The following is a 5,977-nucleotide window of genomic DNA, read 5'->3' on the forward strand; positions in this document are numbered from 1 at the left end:
GGCCCTGCGCTGTCCGGCCCGGTCCGGAGGAAGTCGCCGCCGCCGCCGCGCGGCCGCACGCAGGCCCGGCCGCCCGGTCCTCTCGCAGGCGGCGCGGCCCGGAGCTGCTCCCCCGCCGCGCTCTCGGTGGCCGCTCCGCCCCGACGCGCCGCCGCCGTCAGCGCCCGGCCGGTCCACACTGCATCCTGGGAGCCGGCGCCGCGGCCCGGCCACGAAGGCCCGTGAGGCTTCCCGGAGGCAGCGCGGCCGCACAGCCCCACCTGCAGCCCGAGCGGCGAACGGCAGCCGCGCCGCCCCGCCCACCGCGGCCCCGCCCACCGGCCGGCCGCCCCGCCCAGCGCCGCGGCCCCGCCCACCGGCCGGCCGCCCCGCCCAGCGCCGCGGCCCCGCCCACCGCGGCCCCGCCCACCGGCCCCCAGGCCCGCGGCCCCGCCCAGGGACCTCTGGCCTCGCTGCGCCCGGGGAGCGCGGCCTCCCGGCCGGCTCGTCCCCGCGGCCACTCGGGCGGCTTCGGCCCCGGGCCAGGCGATGTGGCGTTATGTTTTGGACAGCTGTAGCTCCCGTCTGTCCTTGAAATGGAAGAAACACTTGCAACAATAGGAAGAGTCTGGGGTAAATTACTGTAGGCAGCGGTGTGAAGTTTTCTGTTACGTGCCTACAGTAAACATTTTTAGGGGAGTGGATGCGGGACGTGTGCCATCGTTTAAAACTATTTTGGTGAGGAACTTGGTGTGGAAAGATATTTATGGTATTTGACACATCTGACCAGAATGATCTCGTTTTTGTCTTAAAAGGTGTCTGTGTGTATATAATAGAATGTGTGTAAATACAAATATGACATTCTGTATATAATGTCTTATATATTACATATGTAACTTTATGTGTGTGGTGGTGGGTATTGAACTCAGGGGCATTCTACCCCAAGTTACAGGCCTTGCACTATTTATTTATTTACTTTTTTTTTTTTTTTGCGGTACTGGGGATGAAACCAGGGGCATTCTACCTCTGAGTCACACCCCCAGCCCTGTCTTCTTATTCTTCATTTTGAAACAAGGTCTCCCTAAATTGCAGACCTCACTAAGTAGCCGAGGCTGTCCACAAATCGCGATCCTCCTGTCTCAACCTCCCAAAGGCTGGGATTACAAGCGTGTGCAACCACACCTGGCCCCTTTTTATTTCGAAACAAGGATCTCACTAGGTTACTGAGTCTCACTGTGTTGCTGAAGCTGTCCTTGAACATGCGATTCTCCTGTTTCAGCCTCCCCAAAACTGGGATTACAAGCGTGTGCCACCACGCCCGGATTGCGCAACACTGTATACATAACATTTATATAGGTTTGGAAGCACATACATGAACGTTGTCTAGTTTTCTTTAATACTGAGACAACAGGCAGTTTTCATGCGATTTCTAACGTTTCTAAGTTCAAGTTTTTAATTTCTAACTTTTATCAATGCATGTTTTTATTTTGTAGTAAGTGTTTTTGTCAGGGAAAGGAGAAAGAAAAATTTAAAACCGAAGCAAACTGCAGCAGGAGTCTGGAAGGAGCCGGGCGTGGGGCCCCCTCGTGGCCAGGCAGAAGCCTTGCGGCTCAGAATCGCCCAGCCTCCTGGGCCTCCCCCACCGGGAACCTGCGCCACGTGGTCCAGCGCTGCGCTCCAGGGCGCCGCCTTACGGTCTTCAGTCTGGGGTGGGGATGGGGCTACCCCGGACGCACTCTTTGTATTAAAATAAGATTACCTGGGGAGCTGTCTTGAAAAAAATGCTTGCTGTTTGGCGAGACTTGCTGTCACTGGAAGCTTTCTTCACTGGAAGCTGAGGGGTTTTCAGAGGAGTTGGCCTTCAAGGGAGGCCGGTAAGGATTTCCACCTTAAACCCCCTGGTATCATCATCATCATCATCATCATCACTTCTCTCTCTCTCTCTCTCTCTCTCTCTCTCTCTCTCTCTCTCTCTCCTTTCTCTTTCACCTCCAAGCCACACCTCAATCCTTTGATTTTTTCAAACAGGGTTTCACTAAGTGGCGGAAGCTGGTCTTGAACTTGCAATCATCCTATATCAGCCTTCCAAGTGCTGGGATTACAAGTGTTGCTACCACACCCAGCTTATTGTTTTCTTTCAGTTCTTCTTCCACATCATTTCTTCCCCTTCCAATGAACACATCCTCTCTGCCAGAGGTAGACTCCTGTGGGCCTGAACTTCTGTAATTTGGGTAAAAATTATAAGGAAAACCCTGACAATATAACAAATGTAAATGCAGGTGTGAGGAAGACACCTGGAGCTTAAACTTTCTTAAATTCATTGAATCCTGAATTAAAAAAAGAAAAAAGGCTGGCAGGGGCCTTAGGACTCACCCAGTCCTTGTCTAGTCTGGGTCTCCAGCACTGGGCAGTGTGTGGAGACCTGGGGTTTGGAGGCCTGATGGTCCTTGGGCCAGCCAGGCAGCCTCCCAGGGCTCAGCCGATCACTCATGACATCCCCGAATTTGGCCTCCTTTCGCCTCAAACTTGCTTTGCTCCTGGACCCTGTTGAAGAGCAGTGCCTGCTCTCTGCCCTGGCCTTGCTGGTCACTACGCATGGCCATTTGCTTACATTCTCAGCATGTGTTGTCCAGTCCCTTTCACACTGCTTGGAGGACCTGCTCCCAGATTACCGTGGGGAAGGGGCTTCCTCCTGTTTAAGGAGACAGTGATGTTAGCTCCATGGTGATACAGCCCATCAGGTGCCGGTGCTTCTGAGATGGACATGTCCCTGCTTGCTGGAAGATGTGAGGGTGCTGCCGGGGCTTACCAGGCCATCTGTGAGAATTCCTCCCTCAAAGGAATTCTTCCTTGGGAAGAGGATCCGATTGAGATGGTTCTTACTGCACTAATGGGGTGCCCCTTTTGAGCAGAGGTGAATGCTGAGGCCCCCAGAGCATTGGAGGCCAGAATAGCAGGGTCAGGTCAGGCTCCCTCTCTGGACTTGGTGAAAACTCAGCAACACTGTGAGGGAAAATTGCCTCGGATTACTTTTTTTCAAAGGTTGCTTCGGGCATGAAAAGAATCTTTTAAGTTTCATGGGCCTCTTCTAATACATTGCATACTCCGGTCCTTTTAGCTGGGTATATAACTTGGGCCAGGTCTAGAACTTGCTCTTCTTTGTATTTTCCAAGACTGGCCAAGTGTATAACATCTAACTGATAAGAAAACATCCGGCATATGTCTGTCTGTCTGTATATATGTGAAAAAGCATATAATATATGTACATATGTATATATGCATATATATGCATATATATATATATATATATATATATATATATATATATATACTTTTTCAAACAGGTCAGGCTTTATGGAGCAGCTAAAATTTGAGCTAGATCTTGCAGGACGGGCAGAATTATAATAGGCAGCAGAGAGTGTTTCAGACCAGAGGGTGGAAAGAGCAGTGTGAGTTGGTTGACAGCCTAGGGGGAAAAATGGAGGCAGGAAGGTACAGAACATTTTATTTTGTTTTATTTTTTGCGGTACTGGGAATGAAACCCAGGGACATTCTACCTCTGAGCTACACCCCCAGCCCTGTTTTTTATTCTTTCATTTGAAACAGGGTCTCAGTGAGTTGCAAAGGGCCTCACTAAGTAGCTGAGGCTGTCCTCGAACCGTGATCCTCCTCCCAAATGCTAGGATTACAAGCGTGAGCCACCATGCCTGGCTCAGAACATTTTTGAAAAATTAGAGTAGTCTGGTTTGATGGGGACTTTGAATAACAAAGGAAAACAGGCTGATTAGCTAGCTTTCTGTCACTATAACAAAAAATCTGAGATAATTAACTTATAAAGAGAAAAGGCTTCTTTTGGCTTGTGGTTGTAAAGATTCCTGTCCATGATTGGGGTGACTCGCTGCTTTTAAGCCTCTGGTGGTGCAGAGGGCAAAAGCTAGCAGTGCAGAGGTAAGCACAGCCATTTATCTCAAGGCCAGGAAGTAAAAGAGAGAAGGAAGGGCTGAAGTCCCACAGTCTCCGTTGAGGGCACACCCCGGCGAGCCTAAGACCTCCCAAGCTGCTACCTTTAGAAAGTCCCATCACCTTCCAGAAGCATGGCCCTGGGGACCATGCTCGTACACAGGCCTTTGGGGGTGCTCAGCATCTGAGCGACAGCACAGGTTGCACGTATTATAACAAGCTCAAGTGCTAAAACTTTATTCATTAAACTTTACTAGTTTAAGGTGCTGGATAACCGTGGTCGAGCAGGGCATAGCCTATGGTACCAATAGGGAGACTTACCCGAGGACAGTGGATGAAATGCAGGAGGGGTTAGAGATTAGTCAGGAGGCTGCTAGTAGGAGCCCAAGCAGAAGATGAAAACATAGCTGACTAAATGTAGCAACAGAGAGAAGGCAGAGGAAGCGGTAAGAGGTGTGGTGAGAGGTGGAGCTGCCTGCAGGTACCATTCAGTGGAGAAGCCTTGGACCACACCAGGCGCTGGGGCTAAGCAGGGAAGAGCCCTCGCGGCAGGAGCAAAGAGGTCAGAACTAAGAGCAGCTTTTAGAAGCATGATTTTAAAAGCTCTACCTTGGCATGCTGCGTTGGATGCGCCAGGGCCGTTTCTAAGTGGTAATTACCAGCCCGGTGGTCAGGGCAGCCCATTAGTGTCTCTGGGGAAGCTTGGGAAGCATCTGGATTTGTGGATCCCATCCCAGATCGACTGAATAGAAACCTGTAGGCATGGGTCGCGAGTGTTGGGTGGGGGAGCTTTTCCAGAAAGAAGGTCAGGAGGATCACAAGTTCAAGGCCAGCCTCGGCAACTTAGTGAGACTCTGTTTCAAAATGAAAAAAATTTAAAAAAGGCTTCCAGGTAGAATGCCGGGGTTCAGTCCCCAGTACCAAATACAATGAAAAAAAAAAAAAGTGTAAAGTCTGTTTTCACCATGTTCCTTCTAGGCCTGTGTCCTAGAAGGAGTAGATGATCAAAAGGACCCTCCAGATGATCCATGAAGTGCATGTTGTATGACCAAGAAATAAACCTTTGCCTAATACGTCCAATGATCTGGGAGCTGCTTGTTACCACAGCTCAACCTGGCTTATCCTCATGGACACAAAGGCTTGGTGAAAGTGGGCCAGGCATCGAGACAGGCATCCTTGAGCTCTGGGCGGTTTCAGTTTCAGTCTTGACTTATAGCCTTTCTCAGGGAGAAGAATGCACTGTCTGAAAACTCCCACAGAGATGCTCCCCTGCAGCTATTAAGAGTAGCAAAATAACAGGAGAATTTGCAGCTGGCTCTGGAGTCTCTCCCACAGAGCAAGTGCCGAGTGCCTGCTTGGAATCCCTCTGGGAAAGTCGCAGAAGGTGGTGGTTTTCAGGGCCTGGGCTCTGAGAAGCTACCTTTTCTCCAGCTCTCCTGCTGGGAGCTGGGGCACTTGCTTCCTCAGGCTGGGCTCGGGCCTGCCTGTGGACCAGTGCCTCGGAAACACACCAGTATGCTCAGAGTGTGCCCTGCAGTGGCCTCAGCAGACCAGAAGCTGTGCCGAAATCCCACTTTTATAATCCATGTGAGCCTTGGAATCTCCTTTTTAAAACTTCCATGCTTGTTTGAATTTCAGAAGATGGGTTGATTTGTTGACTATTGAAAAAAAAGTTGATGATTTGATGCTTTGAGATCCCTCTCCTGCTCCCACATCCCTGGTCTTCCTGGGCCTCCCTGCAGGAGAAACACAGCTCTGGGGTGTCTGGATGTTGCTGGGTATCCACATGATGATGTCACCCCCAGCCACCTGGAGGTAAGATTCTGATGTGGCACAGGGACAGGGTGGGCACGTGGCATGTGTGTGGAGAAGTTTCAGTGCCCTGGCATCCAGGATTGCCTTTTGTGATTCCCTTTCTGTGATCCTCTTGTCTCAGCCTCCCAAGTACTGGGGTTACAGACTTGTGCCACCAAGCCCAAATGTCTTTTATGTTTTCTAGAATTTTCCATAGCCTCAGTTATTCTGATATGCTGGTATC

Source organism: Muscardinus avellanarius (assembly GCF_963383645.1).
Source record: "Muscardinus avellanarius genome assembly, chromosome: 9".
NCBI classification, from domain to species: Eukaryota; Metazoa; Chordata; class Mammalia; order Rodentia; family Gliridae; genus Muscardinus; species Muscardinus avellanarius.